This window comes from Pleurodeles waltl, chromosome 7, assembly GCF_031143425.1.
Source record: "Pleurodeles waltl isolate 20211129_DDA chromosome 7, aPleWal1.hap1.20221129, whole genome shotgun sequence".
NCBI classification, from domain to species: domain Eukaryota; kingdom Metazoa; phylum Chordata; class Amphibia; order Caudata; family Salamandridae; genus Pleurodeles; species Pleurodeles waltl.
In genome coordinates, this window is record NC_090446.1 from 1,448,885,693 (window position 1) to 1,448,910,008 (window position 24,316).

Sequence of the window (24,316 nt, forward strand, 5' to 3'; positions counted from 1 at the left end):
GTCTGCTTTGGGCTTCTTGAGGAGGGCGCGGATTTCGGCGTGTTTCCATTTTTCAGGGAATGTGGCTGTTTCGAAGATGTTGATGACCTTCCGTAGTTGGGGGGCGATGGTGGAGTCAGCTTTGTTGTATACGTGGTGGGGGCAGGGGTCTGACGGAGATCCTGAGTGGATGGAGTTCATGATCTTGCGTGTCTCTGTGTCGTTCACGTTGGTCCAGGAGGTCAGGTGGTTTGCACAGGTGGAGTGTTCGTGGGTGGGGTCTGGCGTGGGGGTGGCGTCAAAGCTGTCGTGGATGTCGGTGATCTTCCGGTGGAAGAAAGTGGACAGTGCGTTGCAGAGTTCTTGGGATGGAGGGATGTCGTTGATGTTGGCGCTGGGGTTGGAGAGTTCTCTCACGATGCTGAATAGCTCTTTGCTGTCATGTGCATTGTTGTCCAGGCGGTCTTTGAAGTGGGATCGTTTGGCTTGTCTGATGAGTTGGTGGTGCTTGCGGGTGGTGTCCTTGTGAGCTGTGAGGCTGTCAGGTGTGCGTTTGAGGAGCCATTCCTTTTTTAGCTTCCGACAGTCGTGTTTGGAATTTCGGAGCTCGTCGGTGAACCAGGCGGCTTTTCTTCTGGCTTGGTTGTAGGTGTTTTTTTTGAGTGGCGCGAGGGTGTTGGCGCAGTCGTTGATCCACAGGGTGAGGTTGTTGGCGGCGGTGTATGTGCCGGTGGAGTCGAGGGTGGGTTCTGGGCGAGGGTGTTGGTAAGCTGGTCTTCATTGATCATTGAGTTCCTCGGATAAATATGCAACAACATAAACATTCCACTTATCTGTTACTTAAATGTGGATTTACCTTAAAAAAATGAAAGACAAGAGGTATTTGGTAAAATAGGAGCAGTTGGTTTAATTAAATGCAACAGCCTTGAGAACAGTACAGAGTTGGGGTCTGATGACTGTCTCAAAGTTCATGGGTTCTGATCGCCATGAAGGATCATAAAACAATTCTAAGCATTCTTTGGTGAAAGAAATCCAGGCCTAGTCATTGGGTCATAAATCTGACCATCTGATAAAGTGTGCAGGTGGGTCTCAAGCTTGCGTGGTCAAAATGTGGGCCAGTAGGTAACATGTCCAGATGCCCGGCATGGGGAGCGCGTGATCACTGTGTTTTTTGTGTTTGTGGTCTGATTGGCTGAGTGTTTCTAACATCATGTGGCATCTAACTTTTATGGTGTTTTGGGAACACACACCTCTCTGGCCAAATGTGTTTTATTGGGGGCCAATCTCCTATGACCATTGTGGTGTCATTGCCTATCTAAGGGTCAATCATAGTTTTTCCTGTTTGCACGTTTGCTTATGGGTTACGTGTAACCCTACCTGTGAGCAGTCAATCAGTGCTTCAGGCCTAGGTCACAAAGCTTGCCTGACCATGTATTTCTGACTCGGTGTTGATGAGGAGGTCGCAACGGATGGATTCCACAACAGCGATGTATGTTCGCTGTTATGCGTACACATATCATGGCGTACACTGACATATTTTTATCAGTATTAACATTCCCACCTCTAGCTGAATTTTCAACTACATTACCCACCCCATGCGTCATGACAGTCACATTATTTGAGGTTTGATGTGTTTATGTTGTGTCTATTACTATTTCTCTAGTTATTTGCGTTCTACCTAATTTGAGGACTGTGTTTTTCAGGCATGGCTCAAATGAGGGAAAAGAGGCGGGGCGGCTCAGAGCTTGGTGGGGAGGGTGGGAGGGCAAAATAAATTAAAACTTACCTTTATTCCATGCTGTGTCACGCTGCTCGATACGCTCTGCTTTCCTCCGTCGTTGCAGGCACATGCCCCCAGTCCCTGCAGCTAATTCTGACGAAATGGCCAGCCAAATATGTGTGCGCATTTTGGGGGAGTGCTGTGCACTCCCCATCTGTCCCCGTCACGCCCGTGGCCCCACCCACATTTATTGTAATAACATAATAAACACAGAGCCATATTTATACTTTTTGACGCAAAACTGCGCTAACGCAGTTTTGCGCCAAAAAAATTAGCGCCGGCTAACGCCATTCTGAAGCGCCATGCGGGCGCCGTATTTATTGAATGGCGTTAGCCGACCGGCGCTGCCTGGTGTGCATGAAAAAAACCCACGTACACCAGGCAGCGCCGGCGTAGGGAAAAATGGCGTTTGGGCGTCCAAAAATGGGGCAAGTCAGGCTGAGGCAAAAAAATCGTCTTAACCCGATTTGCGCCATTTTTTTTTGGCGCCCAGACGCCATTAACATGACTCCTGTCTTAGCAAAGACAGGAGTCATGCCCCCTTGCCCAATGGCCATGCCCAGGGGACTTATGTCCCCTGGGCATGGTCATTGGGCATAGTGGCATGTAGGGGGGCACAAATCAGGCCCCCCTATGCCACACAAAAAAATTAAAAAAAAATACTTACCACAACTTACCTTTTGTTCCCTGGGATGGGTCCCTCCATCCTTGGGTGTCCTCCTGGGGTGGGCAAGGGTGGCAGGGGGTGTCCCTGGGGGCTTGGGAGGGCACCTCTGGGCTCATTCTGAGCCCACAGGTCCCTTAACGCCTGCCCTGACCCAGGCGCTAAAATCCGGCACAAATGCGGGTTTTTTAGTCCCGCCCACTCCCGGGCGTCATTTTTGCCCGGGAGTATAAATACGACGCATATGCATCGCAGTAATTTTTTAAGACGGGAACGCCTACCTAGCATATCATTAACGCAAGGAAGGTGTTCACGCAAAAAAATGACGCTAACTCCATGAACTTTGGCGCTAGACGCGTCTAACGCCAAAGTATAAATATGGAGTTAGTTTTGCGTCGAATTTGCGTCGAAAAAAACAACGCAAATTCGGCGCAAACGGAGTATAAATATGCCCCACAGTTTGTTATGTTTTTACTAGAAACGGTTTGCAGCTCCTGCTGCTGGCAGGGGGTGGGCAACGTTCCTCCTCCCTAGCGGAGGAGCCGGCCGTGGTGTTTTTACAGTAGGGAACCCCCACTTGTAGGAAACAACACAAAACAGCACAAAAATGAGGATTGACAATAATGGCATGCACAGTCTGGTCACCCACCGGGGGAGCCAGGAAAACCAATCAAATAACCACTCCTGCTAAGGGGCACCGCTCTCCTTCTTCATGTAGGCTTGCAGACGATGCAGTGCTTAGATGGCAAAAGTTAGTGTCCCATCCCAGGTTGTATCAGGATGCACCGATCTTGGCACACACACTACCTCACCCTCCACTGAGGACATCAAGTTCAACACATACCGGTGTTGTATCACCATGAGACGATGGCTCTTAATTCTTCCTTGATAGCATTTAGGCAGAGCTCAGTATCATTGATAATTTTCAGCATTTCCCACCTTGTTATTTGCAACCAGTTTGTCTGTGGGATAAAGAAAGGTATGGTCCCTCTCACATTTACGTGAGCATCAATGAATAGTCTAAATTCTTACAGAATGTTATTATATAGAGCCCAGCCAAAATAACTGGAAGTTCTTTTTCCTCAAGCATGTTGCAACAGAGTTGTTTTCTTCTGTAGCGAATGTCAGAGCAACTCGGACAGGTCTTCTCCATGGATGACGATGTCATGAGGGAGCAGAGGCCCAGGCATCTGGGGACAAGCTGAGCATGGGCAAATTCTCCACACTGCCACACTGCCAATAGAAGTCCATCAGTGTGGAGTTGCCCTAGTGCGTGTCTGGTACATGCAGTATTGTTTCACAATTCTAATTTGTGCCCAGCAGGCTCGTACTTTTGTCCCTGACACGCAAAGAATACAGTGTAAGTTTCCATACAATTAGGGGTTGCCCCATCCCTTCTAACCATGTGCATCCCAGATTTTTTGACAGGGGTTATCTATGCTGGTATTCAATGCTCCCTTATGAAACTCATTTGCCCTTGTATCATTGAGGTTTATGGCTCCATACAGGAACTTGATGTCTGGGATCCATTTGTTATTAAAGAATACTGCCCCAGACACGCTAAAGGCCACCCTAGGACCACAGACTAAGGCGGGAGGTGAGAGGAGACTTGTGTGTGCACTGGTGAGGTGGTTTTGCTACCTCAAAGAACCTCTTTTCTGGAAAGTCTCAGGGCCAAATCCTAAATAGGTACAGATGGATGAGACATTTTGCTATCTCGGGGGCTATCTCCTGAGATAAATAAAGCCTATCTGTTCCCATGATGTGTCGTATCCGTGAACATGTAGCACGATCTGACTGATGTCTGGGTGCCCATAGCAGCCATGTGCTGATACCATGAGTTGTGTAAGAGTGCGCTGTGTAGTGCATGTGGAATACTAACATTAGGTTCAGTGTAATTGTAGGTGAAGTGGGAAAGGCCACTATGCAAGTGCTATAGAATTGTCAAGGCAGGCTCCATGTGACCAGGCAGATTTCTGGCTATGGAGGGTTGCAGCCACACCCACAGCAAACAGAGGGTATACAATGGTACAAAAATACATAACTTTTGGAATGTTGTAGGTCTTGGGGTGCAATCCTGGGGAAATATCTGCGGTCTTCTGGCTATCTGGGGTGTCCCTGCTCTTGCAAGGTGCTTCAGTACCAGTGGTGTCTTTGCTTTTAGAAAAAGAGTTTGTAGAACAATGTCCATAAAAAAAGTCTGTGGTATGGTTCATGGAGAATTTGCCGGTGAGGGTTTTAGTTGCATGTCAGAGAGATGGACCCAGGCCTCTCTTCTTTCCACTTTAAGGGCAGTAGGTGTTGTGAAGAATACTCTGTAAGGCCCTTCAAACTTGGCCTGTTTCCATTTCCTCACGAAGTTGCGGATGTAGTTTTCCTGCCCAGGTTGAGGTGTTTGGTAGGGTAGCTTGGTGGTGATGCACTTAGAGTCACAGTGGTTGACCTGTTTGGAAAGGAACTTGAAAGTTTTTTGTTAACTCAGAGAGATATACATGCAATTCGTCCCCTAGTGCCTGAGAGCTCACCTTTGTGCCTAATTTGGTCTGTGTCTTTGAGATGGGTGTTCCCATCTGTCTGCCCAATACAATACAGTGTTGTGTAAGGTGCCTTAGTGCGAACAAGGCTAGAGGCAGGCGGTGGAACCACTTTTTGTTGAGGCTGATGCAAATTTTGCTCAATTTGTTTTTTAACAGGCCGTTGAGTCTCTCAATGACACCATTGCTTTGAGCATGATTTACTGAGGCCAATTTGTATGTTCTACATAAAAGGGTGCAGATGTGGTCAAACATGACATTGACAAAGTGCCTGCCGTGCTGATCAGATGATGTCTGGTAACTCCCACCTTGGACAAGGAATGTGGCTGCTACCTTGGCTTCGCAGTGCACGCAAGGGCTGGCTTTAATCCACCTCGAGTATGGGCAGACCACTACTATCAGGTATCAATAGTGAGCACACTGCTCAATCATATTGACAAAATTGATATGTAGTGTATTGAATGGTCCTGACGGACAGGGGATAGCCGATGACAGAACCTTCAGGGTAGGTTTGGATGAGTATAGCTGGCAGATTGTGCACCCATTTAAATACATGGTTAATGCTTTGGTGGGGTTGGGGATTAACCAGTCGCTCTGGAGCTCAGCGGTCATGTTATCTTTTTCCATGTGTGCCAATTAGTCCAAATGGAATAAGGCTGCATTGACTAGGTTCCGTTGCATGACGGGATTCCCTATGGGTCTGTCTCAGGATATAAAGTTGTGTGCAGTTTGTGTGCAACCCCTAGCTCACCATTGCGCTTTTTTGTTGGGAATTGCTGTTTCCTGCAGTTACCTCAAGGATAATCTTGCTATCTCAGTGTATGGCTTATCGTGTGACGGTGCTGTCTCTGTAGTTTGCAGTGAGGGAAGTATGGGTGTGTGTTTGACCATTCCATAACTACCTTTTTTGCAATGTGGTCGGCTGAAGCATTCCCCTGTGATATGAACTCTCTGCCCTGGTATGAGTGGCACATTTTACCACTGCCTCATGCTTAGGTAAAGTTAGTACATCTATTAACAATTAACAATCCTAGGAGATCTCTGTGTGCGATGGGGGGGGTCATCTGTTTTTTTAAACCCTTATCTTCCCCACCATACCTATGATAAAGTGCACCATAGAGGTGACGTAAGCAGAGTTGGAGTAGATGGTTACCATTTTCCCCGAGCTCTGGGTTAGGACTTTGATTAATGCTGTCAGCTCCACCGCCTGTGCTGACAAGTGGGGGAGGAGAGTCAGTTGCACGGTGACGTGTAATGTTTCTGAGGCTACGTGTCTTACATCCTTTTCTTGGTCTATTGTGGAGGATCCGTGGAGGAATAATATCTCACTATCTAAGATGGGATTCTACTCTGCCAGACTGATCCCTTTGGGGGTGTAGGTCTGCAGTCATGGGTCTCCTCTCCCTCCTTGATGTTGTGCACTAGAAAGGTGGCTGGATTCACTAGATGGCACCGTACTACTTTAAAAAATGGTAGAGAGAGCATTAGTTTGTATCTCAACACCCGTTGTGTAGACAGCGTGTTTTTTCTCTTCTGTATGACCACAAACACTGAATGCTCTTCAAACAGTGCTAGTTGTGACCCCATCACGATGGAGGGGCTTTTGTTGATGGCAAACACTGCTGCTGCCAGTGCCTGCTCACATGGAAAATGACCCTGCATGACTGAGTCCAAGAGCCCACTGCAATACACAAGGGGCTTGTGTCCGGGGGTACTTTTGGGTCAGGACAGCTGTTATGACTCACACATTGCTGTGGCTAAATAAGAAAAACTCCTTCTTGTAGTAGGTTGTTCCTAGTACAGGGGAGTGTGAAATCTCTGCTTTCATTTTTTTAAAAAGTCTTGTGCATCTCAGGCGTCCATGCTAGTTCCTCATGGCTCGCTCTCGCCTTCTTCATAGCCCTGAGTAAGGGGGTGATAAGTCTGCATAGTCAAAGACCCACTGTTGGACATAGTTGCATAGTCCTGGATACTTTTGCATACCCTTTTTTGTTTTTGGGGGAGGAATAGCCCTGATAGAGTCTGCGTGTTCCGGGTTGATCAACTGGCTGTTCGCCGAGATTAGTTGGGCAGATGCCGGTATTCTTGCTATTTTGACAGATGGGTCTGGTACTACCTGGAACCCTGAGACCACAATGTCTTTGAGGGGGTGCAGATCCTGCACCAGGTGCCAGGTCCCTCCCTTGTTTTGACTGGGAATATTGGTGTATTGCAGGGAGAGATTCCCACCTGGGGGACCTCTTGATCAATTAGCTCTTCGACTGTGGGTGCTATACCTTCATAGCTTCCTTGGAGAGCGAGTACTGGCTCAACTGGGGTAGGATATTCCCTTCTTGCAGTATTATCCTTATGGGTTTGGCTGAGTTGATGATCCCTACATCATAGGGCTCCTTGCCCCACAGCTGTGGTGGTACTGTCGCAAAATCTTGTTCCTGTCATGTTGCTAGTGCCGCCATGGGTGATGGGGCCCCAGTCCGTGACTCCACCCTAACCTGGATGGGACCCGTGAAGATGATTTGTGAGGCCCTCGGGCACTCGCTGAACCACTGGTCATTGGTTATCTCCTTTATGTTTTGGCTGGGTAAAACAAAGATGTCACATGCCAACATTGCATCCGCTTGGTCGGTTGCCTTCAGGATCCCGTATCTAGCCCATATTTTGAAAGCCTCCAGAAAGATCAGCACTTTCCCGTGGGGTACCGCATTGTGGTGACCTTTCTGGCAGAACACAAACTCATGGGGCAATTGCAGTTTCCGGCCTGACAGCTCTTGTGCATTAGGAATGAGGGCGAGGACAGCATTATTGAAGTCTGGTACATCAACAGATGCCACTCTTGCTTTTCTGTCTGCGCAATGTGGGTGAAACAAGGACATGAGTCTTGCAGGGGCAACCCCAGGGGTGGAGCACATCATTCTCCTGTCCTCTGAGAAATGAATGGTCATGTTTAGTGTGGCCATCAAGTCTCTTCCTAGAAGATTAGTCAGGGATGAGGGGTGATATAACAGTTTCCCCTTCACACGGCTACCACCTACATTTAACTCTAAGGGTTTCATGAAGAGATCCCTCATGACCATGCCCAAGAACTCCTGCGTGTACATGAAGCCCTTGGAGAGGGTCACGATCCCTTTCTATAGGCAGTCCTTTGTCGCCCCTGTGTTGATCAGGATGCTATAGGGTATTTCATTTATCAATATCGTTACGGTGGGCTCCTCATCAGATTGTGGGGTCACCGATAGTACAGGACACGTGAGAGTGGGGGTGTGAGTTTCACCCGTCGGGAGCGGGTTTGACTCGCTTTGGCCCGGCTGTTTCTGTGAGCTGAGAGGGGAATGTGACTCGGTACCGACCTTGGGTGTATTCTATACAACTTCCTCGAATCTCGTCACTACATGCTAAATCCTTCTCAATACCTTTATTGGTGCCGCGATCTTCTGTGCCATCACAGCTACATCTACTCTGACCAGGGTTGCCTGTTCCCTGTTCAGGGATTCTACAGTGGCATCCTGGCCCCATTCTGGCTTCTTCCCAATTACTCTCACTTCACTTGACTTGCCTTCTCTCCCACCTTATGAGGTATTGCTGCATGTAGGGGAGGTCCCAATCGTGATTTCCTCTCCTATAGCTAATGCAATCATCCACCGTCACTACGTCCTCTTGCTCAAGGACTCCTCCCCCCCCACAGGACAGGGCCACCTGAATCACTTCCACTCCTTAATCCTATCTGATAGCAGGTTCTCTCGCTTATATCTCTCTTGGGGTCAGCCTGTATTCACCAGGTGCTTGGGTCTGGCAGCGCCCAACCTTGCCATACATCAATTCTTATGAGATGCTTCCCCATTACGATGCCTCTTGAGGGTTAATAAGACTATTCCTGCTTATTGATGCCCTCCCCTCAGAGAATGACATCTTCATTAAATGCAATTTTACTTGACATAACACTTTAACATACTCAGGCTGGGGAACTGTTCAGCTTTTGTATCATACATTTTTCTTACTACATTGAGCTTTCAGATTTCATCATTATTTGTGACTAAACTTTTTTTCCCACGAAAAATGACTTTTCTTGAACTGACCAAAAAAGATGTAGGAAGGCATGATAGTCAAAATACTGAGGTCCAGAAAGTTTTGAACCACTGTTGAGCCACGCAAGGGGTGCAAAGGTGATCCAAAACCTGAGTGAGATATTTACTAAGCCAGGCAAGTCCAATTTGCATGGCCCTGCAAGGCTTTCTAAATTTAGAGTAAGGAAAGGCAGTGCAAATCACTGCCTTGCATTACTCTGCCCGAGGGAAACCTTGCATGGGTGGAGCGTGGGTGCTTCCACGCATCCACCCATATATTTTGGTGCATTCTAGGACACTAAGATTTACCATTAGTGGTAGACCTGGGAATGTGTCAAATTCTTATGCCTCTTGAGGGAGAAGTAATGAGAAATTGTTTTTTCCTCCTTCTACATGTGCTGCAGTCTACAGCACACAAAGAAAGAGCAAAATGGCTCTGAGGATTGTTTTTGTGCAGGAAGCTGTGCCTTCCTGCACACAAACAATCCTCTGTACAATGCAGGCACCCTTGTACCATAGCGCCAGTAGCTAGGTTGGCGCTAGGTAGACAAAAGTGCACCAGCACTGGGAAAAGACAGGAATCTGCTGTATGATGTTAAATATGGTGCATTCCTGTCTTTTCCCTTTTATGCAGCGCACAACAGCGAGGTGGTTTGCTACAGCACTTTGTATGAAATTTGAGTAAATATGGCCCTGAATGGCAATTGTTTCTCGTGGATTATGTTTCCCATAGGTTTTGACGTGATTGTTCTTATCAATTTCTTCCAAGTTTCCTCACTGTTGACTCAGTACTCCTCACACACACAATGTGGCTGAGGATTCATCAAAGTGGCACTTATCCAAGTGCCTAAGAGGGTAAGTAGCTCCTTCCTGGGCATGACCCATAACTTGCATTAGTGCTTCTCACACACTGAAAGACGAAGCCAAGAAAAAGCAGTTGACTGCACCCAAAGACTGATGTTGCCACATCATGTCACCTTGAAATCTTTTTCTAAACTCTGCAATATTTTGGGTCCATTCTTGCATGGAAGAGTTACAGTGGGTGTTTTAGGGATCTAAAAGGACCATAGTTCTTTCACGGGGGTCGAGAACACAAGCAATGATCACATTTGTTCAATTAGAGACTGAGGCTTTCTGACAATTGTTGTGGTTTTGCGATGTTCTTCTAAACATACAGACAAAAACTCATCACTAGCAAACCCTGGCCAAAATAGAACTAACACACTTGAATCTTGTGATGCATTTACCAGTTTTGTTTTGACTCTTGCCAAATGTTTGTCCATTTTCACGTTTGAAACAAAATGTACATAACTGATTTCTTAATTCTGATTTCTGAATCCCCTGCATGATGATGAGGTTCAGCATATTACTTCATTCTTTGCTTCTTTTGTCGCGCATGATGTTTGACATTTTCATAGTCATATCATTCGTGACTAGAAATTGAGGTGTCTTAATTATCCTTCAAAGCAATAGTTCACATGGCACCAGTCGAGGAATATGGACAAGGGTCAGGTAATGTTTAAAAAACTGCTTGATGCAAAGGCCTTACAAAAGCTTTGCCCTTTGATTAGACCTCTTAATTGTAGCCATAAATCTCTCAGCATGGCCATAAGTCCACTGTTCAATTCTCTGTGGGATTTTCCCATTTGGCCTTCATATATTGTAGTGAATGCTTGATGCACTGTAACTATCTTTAAAGGCTTTCCATATAAATACAGATGGCAAGGCTCAAAAGTCCACACAAATGACAAAGGCCCTCATTACAACACTGGCAGTTGATGATAAAGCGGTGGTAATATCGCTAACAGGCTGGCGGTAATAAATCTGAAATTATGACCCCTTTGGAAACTGCTCAGACAGACAGCCACTTTAACACACCGACCGCTAGGGTGAAATCAGCAGACACCACAGCGGTACCCACCAACAGCCAGGTGGAAGACAATGTTCCGCCCACTGTATTATGACACACCAATCCACCACCTTTTCTGGGGCGGTACCAAAGCCATCAAAAGCCTGGCGGAAACACTGCACAGAAGAGAAACAACTCATCTCTGGACACTCAAGTAAGAACCACGCCGCCATGGAGCCCGAGTTGCATGTCTTCCCCATGCTCTTCTACCTTTTGCTCCACTACGAACACCAGTGCCGGCGAAGACGACCACAGTAAGTACTGCTGCCTAGCACACAGGGGAGGGGGGAGGAAAAAGAGAGTGACACACACACGCAACAACCCCACCCCCCACACCATACACACAAGCAGATTCACAAACATTACATATTCACCCCGTACCCTTCAGGAATAATGCAAGGACAAAATGAATTGATTAAAGTGAGTGTAATAAGATAAATATAGTAGCAATAATGCAAGGACAAAATGAATTGATTAAAGTGAGTGTACTAAGATAAATATAGTAGCAGTACATGCATCCAAATCAACAAGTGTTAGACTTTTGCTTATGCAGGGTCATCCCCAGTCTTTTTGCCTCCTACCTCCTATTTTTTTCTGACCTGTTGCTGTTGGCTTTTCAACTCTGAGCACTTTACCACTGCTAACCAGTGCTAAAGTGCATATGCTCTCCGTGTAAATTGTATGTAATTGGTTTATCCATGATTGGCATATTTGATTTACTAGTAAGTCCCTAGTAAGGTGCACTAGAGGTGCCAGGGCCTGTAAATCAAATGCTACTAGTGGGCCTGCAGCACTGGTTGTGCCACCCACATAAGTAGCTCTGTAATCATGTCCCAGACCTGCCACTGCAGTGTCTGTGTGTGTATTTTTACACTGTAAATTCGACTTGGCAAGTGTACCCACTTGCCAGGCCTAAACCTTCCCTTTTCTTACATGTAAGGCACCCCTAAGGTAGGCCCTAGGTAGCCCCAAGGGCAGGGTGCAGTGTATGGATAAGGTAGGACATTTAGTAATGTGGTTTATATGTCCTGACAGTGAAATACTGCCAACTTCGTTTTTCACTGTTGCAAGGCCTGTCTCTCTCATAGGATAACATGGGGGCTACCTTTAAATATGATTAAAGTGTAGATTCCCCTAGAGAGTAGATGGACATGTGGAGTTTGGGGTCCCTGAACTCACAATTTAAAAATACATCTTTTAGTAAAGTTGAGTTTAAGATTGTGCGTTTGAAAATGTCACTTTTAGAAAGTGAGCATTTTCTTGCTTAAACCATTCTGTGACTCTGCCCTGTCTGGGTCAGTTTGACAGTTGGGTTGTTTTTCACCTCACACTAGACAGTGACACAAAGGCGGCTGGGGTGTAACATGCATTTCCTGATTAGCCATCTCTGCTAGGAGGGAGGGGTGGAGTGGTCACTCTCATATGAAAGGACTGTGCCTGCCTCTGACAATGCCGGCTCCAAACCCCTGGTGTGTGTCTGAGGCCTTGCCTGGGCAAGGCAGGATTTCACAAGTAGGTGTGAGTCCCCTTTGAAGAAAGGTGACTTCAAAGACTAAAATGGGTATAAGAAGGACACCCAAATCTACAGACTTTAGAAACACTTCTGGAACCAAGAGGAACCTCTGCCTGGAGGAGAGCTGACAGCTGAGGAAGAAGTGCTGCCCTGCCTGTGACTGTGCTTTGTGGAGCTTTCCTGCAGTGCTGCTTCTGCCAGAGTAAGAGGGCAAAGACTGGACTTTGTGTGCCTTCCATCTTGTGAAGAAATCTCCAAGGGCTTGAGTTAGAGCTTGCCTCCTGTTGTTTGAAGTCTCAGGGACAGCAAAGACTTCTCTCTGCCAGCACCTGGAGTCTCTGGAGAGACTCCTGCCCCGACAAGTGGTGCCCTATCCAGTCCCTGGGCCCTTGAAAGGAAAGCTGGTGGAATCCAAGTAAATCGACTTTGGGCGACTTCGGACCAACGCCGCTGCTGAATCCGGTAACGCCACCTGCACCTGACGCCGTGACCTTCGCTGGAACGCGACGCTCTTTGCAGGCCTGACGCCGCAGCAGCCCCGCTGAAGTCCGCGACTCCGTGGAAGTCGCCGCACCATGTCGTGACCGACGGCGCTCGAAGTGCGCGGATTAAACGTTTCGCACAGACGCCGCGATTCCCGACTTTGCGCATTGGCTTGTTTTCACTCTTCACCAAAGGTACTGTACTTGGGGGTCTACACGACTCCGTGTCCGGCGCCGCTGGTGTCGGCTTGTTTGGAACGACTCTGTCACGACGCCGTGTTAACATCTTATCGAAGCATTTTTGTTTCTAAGCGCTATTTTTGAGTTTAATCTTTAAAAATTCATAACTTGACTTGTGTATGTCGGATTTTTGTCGTTTTGGTCTTGTTTTGTTTAGATAAATATTTCCTATTTTTCTAAACCGGTTTGTGTCATTTTGTAGTGTTTTCATGAAGTTACTGTGTGTGTTGGTACAAATACTTTACACCTTGCGCTCTGAAGTTAAGCCTACTGCTCTGCCAAGCTACCAAGGGGGTAAGCAGGGGTTAGCTGAGGGTGATTCTCTTTTACCCTGACTAGAGTGAGGGTCCTTGCTTGAACAGGGGGTAACCTGACTGTCAACCATAGACCCCATTTCTAACAAGTATATACATATTTACAAATGTAGGGACCCTGCCCAGTCCTCAGTGTCCGGGGGATATAGGGCCAGATCACATAGTCCAAGGCCCCACCTCACTCCTGCAACAACACGGAAAGAACACTGCAGGGGCATCAGGTCCAAAATAGACAGGCACTTCAGGAGGACGGGGAAATGGGGGACACCTCAGACGGAAGATGGTACAATGCCACTGGGCCTGGAGGGGGCAATGTGCTCTGTGCTTGGTCCTGGGTAGTGCAAGGCCACAGTCTCTCAAGTGGGTGACTTGCCCACTGGCTCTGGAGGGGGCAACATGCCCTGTGCTTGTTCCAGGGGAATGCAAGGCCACAGTCTCACAAGTGCGTGACTTCCCCACTGGTTCTGGAGGAGGCATTGTGCCCAGTGAGATTCATCCTGGGGAGGATGGGGTGAGTGGATTGCTCCTTCCACTGGTTCTGGAGGGGGCATTGTGCCCACTGAGCTTCATCCTGTGGAGGATGGGGTGAGTGGATGGCTTATTCCACTGGTTCTGGAGGGGGCATTGTGCCCTGTGATGCAGATCTTGGGGAGTGCAAGGTCACAGTCTCTCAGCTGGGTGTCAGACCCACAGGATTTGCTGGGGCCAGGCCGCACAACAGCCCTTGGACGAAGGACTACACACTGTCCGCCGGAGGTGACGGCTGCCCAGTGGTGGTAGTGGTGGTGCTGCTGGTGGAGCTGACAGTGGTGGGTGGAGGCTCCAGCCCTTGCCCTGCAGCCTTGGACGGCTCCCCACTGGGGCTGCTGCTGCTGGCAGTGGTGCTGGTGGCAGTGCAGGTGGCGGTGCTGGCAGTGGTGGGGGGAAGCTCCAGCCCTTCCCCTGCAGCCTCCGACAGCTGCCCACTGGGGCTGCTGCTGCTGGCAGTGGTGTTGGTGGTGGTTCAGGTGGCAGTGCTGGCAGTGGTGGGCAGAGGCTCCAGCCCTTCCCCTGCAGCCTTGGGCACCTTCCCACTGGGGCTTCTGCTGCTGGCAGTGGAGCTAGTGGCGGTGCTGGTGGTGGTGCAGGTGGAGGTGCTGGCAGTGGTGGGGAGAGGCTCCGGCCCTTCCCCTGCAGCCTCGGATGGCTGTCCACTGGGGCTGCTGCTGCTGGCAGTGGTGCTGGTGGCGGTGTTGGTGGTGGTGCAGGTGGCGGTGCTGGCAGTGGTGGGGGGGAGGCTCCAGCCCTTCCCCTGCACCCTTGGACGGCTGCCCACTGGGGCTGCTGCTGCTGGAAGTGGTGCTGGTGGTGGATCAGGAGTTGGTGCTGGCAGTGGTCGGGGGAGGCTCCAGCCCTTCCCCTGCAGCCTTGGATGGCTGCACTACCATGGTTGGTGGTGGGGGCTCCGACTGAGTCCCTGCACCAGGTCCCTTGTCTCTACTGCCTGCTGTTGCAGGCCTCTTGCCCCTCCTTCCTGCAGCTGGGGCTGGCTCCTTGCCCTTCTGTCCTGCAGCTGGGGCTGCCTCCTTGCCCTTCCGTCCTGCAGCTGGGGCTGCCTCCTTGCCTTTCCATCCTGCAGCTGGGCCTGACTACTTGCCCTTCCTCAATGCACTTGGGGCTGGCACCCTGTCCGTCTGCCTGGCTGGTGGCCGGGACCCTTTCCCACCTGGAGATGCTTGCCTAGGTTTTGACTGCCCTGGCCTGACATGAGGGACGGGGGAGGTAGGGAAGAGGTCAGTGGTGGAGAGGAAAAGCTTCTTAGGGACATTGGTGTGGGAAGAGGGAGATGGTTTGGGGAAAGAGGGCGTGGTGGTAGGAGGTGTCTGTCTGCTGTGTTTGGGTGCAGGTGCATGGGCTGGATGCTGTTGTGAGGTGGTTGGCTGTTGGGTGTCTGAGTGCTTGAGTTTGTGTACTTTGGGAGGAGGGGGCACAGACACAGTGGGAAAGGACACAGGGGATGTGTGCATGGAAGTGGGGATGGTGACTGCCAGTGAGGGGCGTGTGCTGTTAGGTGTGCTGGTGTTTGGGGCAGTGGATAAGGATGTACTGCATGCAGGTGTGAGTGGAGCCGAAACTGGGAGGGAGGTGGATGACGAGGAGGAGGGGGCCACAGTGGAGCCAGTAGATATTGGTATGTCTGGTTCTGGATGGTGTTTGTGTGAGTTCCTGTGGGATGAAGTGTGGTGCTTGTGTTTGCCATGTCCACTCTTGTGTGTTGACCTGGGTGCATGCTGATCTGACTGTGTGCTTGGCATAGGTTGGGGTTGAGGGGAATGGGATTGGGTAGAGGAAGTTGGAGGGGAGAGGCTGGAAACAGGGATAATGGCTGCCATCAGAGAGAAGGCCAGAGCCTGGATTGATCTCTGTTGGGCCAAGCCAGTGTGAATGCCCTCCAGGAATGCATTTGTCTGTTGCATTTGGGCTGCCAGCCCCTGGATGACATTCACAATGGTTAACTGCCCAACAGAGATGGGTCAATAGCCTCCTCACTCAGGGCAGCAGGGCTAACTGGGGCAGGGCCTGAGTTGCCTGGGGCGAAGGAGATGCCCACCCTCCTGGATGAGTGGGCACGGGAGACTCGCTGAGGGGCTGCTGGGAGGGGGGTGCTGGTACAGAGGGGGGCGGCTGTACCTGTAGCTGGGGTGGGCACAGAAGTGTCCGCCATCTCCAGGGAGCTCCCATCAGAGGAGGAATCCGTGTCCAAACTGTCCCCTCCTGTCTCCGCCGTGGTGCTCCCCTCGACCTCCGTCCCACTGGTGCCGTCACCGTCTGTGGATTCGGCCTCCTGGGTCCTGTGGGATGCAGCTCCCTCTGTCTCCGGTGCCTCTGCTCCTCCGCCAGATAATGCTAATGCACATAAGGCCAGGGTGACAAAACAAAAAGGAGGGGGGAGAGACGAAGGATACACTTTGTCAATGGTGCCAACAACACCACTGTTGGCGTACATGACACACTCACACACAGGGAACAGCCTTATACACTAGGCAATGCACTACCAGTCACAATGCTAGTCGCCAGGCCATAGATAGGGCCACCTAACGCCAATTGCAGCATACCTGACACCCACAGACCCCTGCCCAGTAGGGGATGCCTACTAGCTTGGTTGGAGTACTTTCACATCAGAACCCTGCCCAACATGGGACCAACCCTGCAATGCCAGGCCTGGCCTAGGGGCACCCACAGGGTCCCCACACCACCAGGCGCAAGTTGTATATTGGAGCACTGTACTCACCCCCTTGTGGCTGCTGTGATGCCCCCAAGCGCCCATCCAGCTCCAGAGAGGCCACAGCCAGTATGCGGGCCATCAGGGGGGTCAGGGTTTGACAGGCACCCCTTCCTCATTGGGAGGCCATCCCCAGCTGGGCCTCTGCGGTCTTCCGTGCCCAGTGTCTCAGGTCCTCCCTCCGTTTCTGACAGTGGGTGCTCTATCTGCCGTAGACCCCCAGGGTCCGCACGTCCTTGGCGATGGCACGCCATATTCTCTTCTTTTGATGGGCGCTGACCTGCAGTGAAAAAGACACAGGGAAAGGTATTAGTCCGACCGTCCTGCCTGTAACACTCATGGCCCACCATGCCCGTTCCCATCCCCATTAGCATAGACATGGCCCACCATACATGCTGCATGCTGCCCAGGGCCCATTCACAACCCCCCCCTACATGAGGCCTTCACACACAACACTCCCTGCATTCACGCACCATGCATCATACTCGAGGTATACTCACCTGTTGGTCTGGTGGCCCATACAGCATTCGGTACTGGGGTAGGACCCCATCCACCAGTCGCTCCAACTCCACCGAGGTGACGGCAGGGGCCCTTTCCCCAGTCACACGAGCCATGGTCAGTTCCAGACACAGGTCACAGCAGCACATGCAGTGTAGGTCCTCTCCTGTTGAAGGTCAGGTAGCAAGTGAGGAATTAGATAGAAAATGGCCGTGACGTCCACGGTGGTGCATACCATCACCGCCGGCGTACATCACCATTGGCCACTGTACCCCATAGGGCCCAATGTTAACCAATGAGGAGTTGCACAGCGGTTTTTGACCGCCTCCCACAACGGCACACAACATCAGCGGAATTACCTAATTTCCACCTATCCCTCCATACAGGGCAGGCGAATGCCATTTCAGGGGTGGCAGGGGCAGGCCATGGATCCTAACTGCGTCACAGTACACAAATGCACCATTTGGACATCTCCAACAAAATACTGTTACAATCACAACATGCATTTGGCTGTAGTGGTTGGAATGTTGAGATAATGACCAGCTGCTCACTATTTCACCCCATAGTTTGCAAACGCTGCAGATGAATAGGAGATGGTGTACAGACCCCTGGTGGACTTGGCAACAATGGAGGACAGGCACATTATCCTCACTTATAGACTTGACGGGGCCACAATCACAGAGCTGTGTGCCCAATTGGAGCCTGATCTAATCTCTGCTATCCGTCACCCCACTAGGATCCCCCCCTCTTGTGCAAGTGCTATCAGTGCTCCATTTCCTGGCAACTGGCTCCTTCCAAGTGACAGTGGGCTTAGCCAATATTCTCAATAGTGCTGACCAGAGTGTTGTCTCCCCTGATTAAACACATGTAGCTACTTCGATTTCCCCCAGGTAGAGGAGTTGGCCACAGTGAAAACTGATTTCTATGCAATGGGACATATCCCCAACATTATTGGGGCTACTGATGGAACACATATTGCATTTGTCCCCCCCCGGCGAATTGAACAGGTGTTCAGAAACCGAAAGAGCTTTCACTCTATGAATGTGCAGATGGTGTGCCGGGCGGACCAGTACATCTCCACGTCAATGCAAAGTATCCTGGGTCTGTGCATGATGCCTTTATCCTGAGGAATAGCAGTATCCCAATGTGATGGCTCAACACCAGAGGCACAGGGTGTGACTAATAGGTGAGCCCTGGTTCCCACCCAGTATATGTTGGTGTATGCGTGTGGTGTGGCCCCTAAGGGTTAGTGTGTGGCTAACAGTTGTCCACCGATATTTGCAGGTCACTCTGGTTACCCCAACCTTTCATGCCTACTGACCCCTTTGAGGAATCCCAGGACAAGGGCAGAGGAACGTTACAATGAGGCACATGGACGAACAAGAAGAATTATAGAGAGGACCTTGGGCCTCCTGAAGGCCAGGTTTCGTTGCCTCCATCTAACAGGTGGATCCCTGTTCTACTCACCCAAGAAGGTCTGCCAGATCATCGTGGCATGCTGTATGTTGCACAACCATCGCCAGGCGCCTTTTCTGCAGGAGGAGGAGGCTGGAGATGGCCGTGTAGCAGCTGTGGATCCTGTGGACAGTGAGGATGAGGAGGCAGAGGATGAGGATGAGGACGACAGGAGTGCAATTATTCGTCAATACTTCCAATGACACACAGGTAAGAGAGTGTAAATTCCATTTATTTGACAGTTTTGTGTTTGACATTGTCACTGGCAGGCTGTTTTTCCCACTTCTATGGCCACTCACTGTACCCTTTGGCATCTCTATTTGCAGATATGTGTGCCCCACAGGCACTCCTGGTGTGTTGACTGCAGTCAACTGCAGGTCTTTCCCATGTATACATTACTGTACAGTTGAATTGCAATGTTTAAATCTTGATAAACTAATGCATACTTAAATCATTTGACATACTCCATACTTGTATTCTTTCAAAGGGTGTTTATTTAAGTGCTAAGAAGTAGAGGGGGTAATGGAATGGGCTGGGGTGATGATGGAGGAAAGTCCAGGATAGAGTCCAGTATATTTGTATCACAGGTGCATTGTCCAAGGGGGCATAGGAAGGGGAGCAATGGCAGTTCAAGGTGGACAGGATGACAGAGTGGGACACAAGGGTGACAATCAGGAGAGTCTTATTTCCTGGCAGGGTCTTGGCAATAGTCTTAGCAATAGTCTCTGGTTTCTGCCTGGATTGCAGGGAACATTTGTGGGGTGGTTCTCCTTCTGCAGGGGGAGCGGTGCTGGTGGCCTGTTGGTCCTGTGGCAGGGCCTCCTGTCCACTAATGGCAGCGGAGGTGGAGCGCTCGTCATCGGTTTGGCTAGTGTCAGGGGCTTGGTGGTGTGCCACTGCCTCCCTCATAGTGTTTCCATGTCTGCCAGCACCCCTGCAATGGAGACCAGGGTGGTGTTGATGTCCTTCAAGTCCTCCCTGATCTCCAGGTCCTGTCCCTCCTGCAGCCGCATGTTCTCCTGCAACTTGTCTGATATGTGTCCCAGTGTATCCGGGGAATGCTGGTATGCTCCCAGGATCGCAGTGAGTGCATCCTGGAGAGTCAGTTCCCTGGGCCTGTCCTCCCCCTGTCGCACAGCAGTCCTCATAGCTTCCCTGTTCTCCTGTGCCTCTGTCCCATGAACCGTGTGGCCACTGCCACTGACCCCAGGTCCCTGATCCTCCTGTGTTTGTGGGGTGGCCTGGGGTCCCTGTAGTGGTGGACACACTGCTGACTGACGTGTCCCGGGGACAGAGGTATGGGCCCACTGGGTGGGTGCTGTGGTAGTGTTTCCTGAGGGGGGAAGATCTGTGGTGGTGTGCGACTGTGCCTGGGTAACCGACTGTCCGGAGAGCCCTGATGGGCCAGGTTGGTCATCCAGATGATCAGAGCTGCTGTCATCACTGTGGGCCTCTTCTGGAGGGGGAACTGGATGTTGCTGGCACCTCTTCTCCGGTGACATTGGCTACGATACCTGTGGGGATGTAATTGCAGTGTTATTGTGTCTGCGTGTGACATATTGTGCATGGGTGTGTTGCCCTCTATGGTTGTTGTTGCCCTGGCAGATTTGCCTTTGAGTGAGTAGCTATTTGGTGGACTAGATGATTCTCTCCAGTGTGCATGCAGTGGTGATAGGTGTCCATGCAGGTCTGTGAGGGGTGTCCATGCATTGATGTTGCATGCAGGGCTTGGTATTGGGATGAGTGGGTTGTGATGGTGGGGTGTGTGGGAGGTGGTGAAGTTATGGGAGTGAGGGTAAGGGTGGGGGTTTGTGATGGCATGCAGGTAGGGGGGTGATAGTAATAGAGATTTGACTTACCAGAGTCCAGTCCTCCTCCTACTCCTGCCAGGCCCTCAGGATGCATGATTGCCAAGACTTGCTCCTCCCATGTTGTTAGTTGTGGGGGAGGAGGTGGGGGTTCACCGCCAGTCCTCTGTACTGCGAGCTGGTGTCTTGCTGCCACAGAACGCACCTTCCCCCATAGGTCGTTTCACCTCTTCCTGATGTCATCCCTAGTTCTTGGGTGCTGTCCAATGGCATTGACCCTGTCCACGATTCTGTGCCATAGCTCCAACTTCCTGGCAAGGGATGTCTGCTGCACCTGTGATCCAAATAGCTGTGGCTCTACCTGGATGATTTCCTCCACCATGACCCTTAGCTCCTCCTCTGAGAATCTGAGGAGTCGTTATGGTGCCATGGGTGTACTGTGAGTGGTGTGGGTGAGGGTGTATGGGGTGATGTGTTGGGGTGTGTGATGTAAGGTGCATGGATGGTGTATATGGGATGGTGTTATATGGCTCTGGTTGAGTGGGTGCTCTTGCTGTATCTCTCTCTTGTGGCAATGGTTTGTAGTCGTAAAGGGTTGTGGGTACTGTGGGTGTGTGTTTTATAATGGGGTGGGTGTGTGGGTGTGGTGTGTGTATGGGTGTCAGGTGTGTGTAGTTTGAATTGTCCAATGTGGTGTTGTTTTGTATGTGTGTTTGTATGTTGACTGCGGTGGTATGTACCGCCAATGGTTTACCGCCATTGAATGTCCGCCGCAGTGATTCATGGGTCATAATGTGATGGGCGTTGTTCTGTTGGCGTAACGGTGTGGGCTTTGCTACTGCCAGTTTATCACTGACCTTTGGGCTGGCGGACTTGTGTGTGTGGCTGTATAGTGACAGATTGGTATGTGTGTGTCATAATATGATTGGCGGTTATCCGCAGGGTTATGTTGGCGGCAGTCATCATGGCGGTAAGTGGGATTTACCGCCAATGTCATAATGAGGGCCAAAATCTTTTTCTCTGCTTGAGAATATGTTTTCTCTACCTCGGTCAGTCTTTTGCTTGCATAGAAAATTGTGTCAAGATGAATCCTTTCCAGGATCACGTTACGCAAATATCACCTCCCCCCACCAATTGGATGTGTCTATCATTTATTCAGTCCAGAGTTGTGGACAGTTGCGACTTCTGCCAGAAAAGGGGGCTGGGGGGCCAGCGCACATAGCAGGGAGAGTGGGGGCAGTAAAAAAAAAAACCTTTGTGTTCCGCCCCTTCCACTCCAGTCTCCTCTTGTCTTCTTCGTCCCTCCCCAACCAATCCCAACGCTTCTCTCATGCTGTTACATGAACGATATGCCAAGATTGGCCTGAGCGGAGAGAACTGCAGCTCAGGGAGGGAGTGGGATACTGCGCTTGGTCTCCAAAATAAAGCCGGGTGGAGAGTTCTAATGAGTGGTGGGGCATTCTAAGTGCGCCTCGGATGAACTGCCAAATGGACATGCGCACTTAGAAGCTGACCACCACTCCTCCTCTACTTGTGGACTTGGAGGATAGTGGCCCCGCCCCACCCTCCAAAAGCAGAAAAATAAAGGGATAATAAAATACTTTTATTATACCAATATGTTTTTTGCTTTCAGCAGTGGGGCGATGCTCTACTCTGCCATTGGGAGGGGCCACCCTTCGTTGTTAATTAAGATAAGCCATATTTTTGTTGAGGAAACTTCTTCCTTTATTTGATTAAATACATTGTTGCAAAAGCCTATTTAAATAGTTCTCTTAATGGTGAACTGATTCTTGCACATTGGGGTATATATAATTGCTGCAAAACCTTGAAATTCAAGAAGCAAATGCTCCTCTGACACATCCTGTGGTTCCCTAGTTTTACTGAGATGTGGTCCCATCCCATAAACATGCCAGTCTAAGTTTTGAATATATGCGTAAGGCCATCTCATGTTCTTTTTGAGATTTCAAAAAAACTACAATTTCATCACAATAATTCAAGCTGTTACTTAGAGGTCTGTTTACTTTTCTAATTATTTCTTGGGAAAATGTAGCTCCAGAGGATATTCTGAAGTTGAGTCTTTTATACTGAAATAATGCCACAAGTGTTGGAAAAACAAATATACAATTTTTGTTCATCTAATTCAAGTGTAATTAAAGTTGATGGTACTCTCTACATAAGCCTAACTTCGGATAGACAGCAGCCTAATTCAAGCAACATATCATGTCAGATAATAGTGCGCCAGGATGTTCCATGTCAGCGTTCAATATGCTCATATCAATACAGATACAACACATCTTGGGCATTGGCGGTTGGTGGAAATTTACAACGGAGGGGCAAAAACACATACACACAACACATAGCACATTAATATAATTACACATGCACATTAATATCAACATAAAAACAATACCTTACATTACTGATATTCTGCAGCAGGTCCTTGTTGCAGCATGTCCTCAGAGTGAAGCCCACAAGCCCACATCCAACTGCCTCATCCAATGAAGATCCTGTTTTCATGCTATTAAGCATCTTGATTGGTTGGAGTGGGTCAGCTCCATACTCCAAAAGGCACTGTAAGGCTGTGCCTGCTCTCCAACCCAGCTGTCTAAGACAGCCAGGTTAGAGAGGTTTGAATTGTGCATGTCGGTTTGGCCGCAGCAAAGTAGCCGGTCAAACCAACATATGCACTACGAACTGAAGTTTCCACTCCTCACTGCTGCTATGATTGGCATCAGTGATGCATAGGCCCCGCCCTGCCCTCACACTCCGTTTGCTGGCAGAAAACGTAAAAACTACAAAGGTAATAAAATCATTTTATTACCATTTTATTTTTTACCCTTTCTGCACATCAGTGTTGGGGTGGCGACAGTCCTTTGCTCCCACAGAGGAACCACCACTGATCTTGGGAATGTTTCACAAGTAGCACTTTTCAGTAAGTTAACATTTTCGAGAACGTTTAAGACTTTTTGGTGTCCACAAATTGCACTTTTTTAGTAACTTACACTCTTGCAGTAACTTACACTTTTTGGTAAATCCAGCACTACATATGGCCAACCTCTGGTACCACAACCTCCATTATTTTCTGTGGGAGGGTATTGCAGTATCAGTGACTGTGTAGTGCTGGACTTACTAAATTTTTTTGTTAAGTAGTAACTCAGAGTTTGTCAGTATGTAAGGGTTGTAAACATAATCAAAGGTGTAAACATACTCAAAAGTGCGAGTTACCTCTATGAATTAGGTCCAAGATGTCTCTGCAACATTTTTTGGAACTGCCCAATTAGATTCACACTGTAGTGAATCCTAGTTTGTTTTAACGGGATAACAGGAGTTAGCTTAGTCGTAGGCTTGTAAACTCGTGCCCCCGTCACCTAGTGACTTTTAACCTACTTAGCTTGCTCTGTCTTAGTCCATTTAATTATTTATTTCCTTTAAAATGGCGGCCTTGTTTATAGTTAGGCCACTTGTTATGAGTTTTATTATCAGTGTCACTGCGCTAAGGCGTCAAGATCAAGCACAAAAGACAAACAAACAGTAGGTGTTCACACTTAGGGATTTTCCCTCTCTATACTTTCGAGGGATTGTTGATATTAATTGCCGTCCCAAGCATGCCTGCTATATATTGTTTTGAAATACACCTACGTCAGGGGACCTTGTAGATCTGTATAAATACATCACACTTCAGACAGATAATCAGAGGGATTCCGACCAGAGGGCATCGCCACCATCGCTGATACCGATGCTGCAGTCGTCTTGACGCTGACCCAGTCTTCGTGTCCCTACGGAGTCTGAGATAGAGACCTCATTCCAAGGTAACGAG